Consider the following 1,158-nt stretch of genomic DNA (forward strand, 5'->3'; position numbering starts at 1 on the left):
TTGAAGACCATTACATCCCTGCTGATTTCATAGTCCTAGAGACTGGGAAGTGCATGGATGAATCTATCATCCTTGGCAAACCCTTCCTAGCCACAGCAAAGGCTGTGATTGATGTTGACAGAGGAGAATTGATCATTCAAGTGAATGAAGAATCCTTAGTGTTTAAGGCTCAGGGATATCCTTCTGTCACCATGGAGAGGAAGCATGAAGAGCTTCTCTCAAAACAGAGCCAAACAGAGCCCCCAAAGTCAAACTCTAATTTTGGTGTTGGGAGGCCACAACCAACTTCTAAGTTTGGTGTTGAACCCCCACATTCAAACTCTAAGTTTGGTGTTGGGAGGTTCCAACATTGCTCTAAGCATCTGTGAGGCTCCATGAGAGCCCTCTGTCAAGCTACTGACATTAAAGAAGCGCTTGTTGGGAGGCAACCCAATGTTATATTTATCTATTTTTCTTTGTTATTTTATGTTTTATGTAGGTTGATGATCATGAGAAGTCACAAAATCAATTGAAAAAGCAAAAACAGAAAGAAAAACAGAAAGAAAAATAGCACACCCTGGAGGAGAACTTGTTGGCGTTTAAACGCCAGTAAGGCTAGCAGATGGGTGTTTAACGCCCAGTCTGGCACCATTCTGGGCGTTTAACGCCAGAAAGGGGCACCAGACTGGCGTTAAACGCCAGAAAAGGGCAAGAACTTGGCGTTAAATGCCAGAAATGGGCATCAGCCCGGCGTTTAATGCCAGAATTGGCATGAAGAGCAATTTTGCTCGCCACTTGGTGCAGGGATGACTTTTTCTTGACACCTCAGGATCTGTGGACCCCACAGGATCCCCACCTACCCCACCACCCTCTCTCTTCTTCTTCACCCATTCACCAATCACCTCAACACCTCTTCACCTATCAAATCCCATCTTTCTCTTCACCACTCACATCCATCCTTCATAAAACCCCACCTACCTCACCATTCAAATTCAAACCACTTTACCTCTCAAACCCACCCATACATGACCGAACCCTACCCCTCTCTTCACCCCTATATAAACCCCTCTTCACTCCTTCATTTTCACACAACCTAAACACCCCTTCTCCCCCTTTGGCCGAACCACAAAGCCATTTCCTTCTCCTTCATTTCTTTTTCTTCTACTCTCTTCTTTCTTC

This window comes from Arachis duranensis, chromosome 5 (genome assembly GCF_000817695.3).
Source record: "Arachis duranensis cultivar V14167 chromosome 5, aradu.V14167.gnm2.J7QH, whole genome shotgun sequence".
Classification (NCBI taxonomy): Eukaryota; Viridiplantae; Streptophyta; class Magnoliopsida; order Fabales; family Fabaceae; genus Arachis; species Arachis duranensis.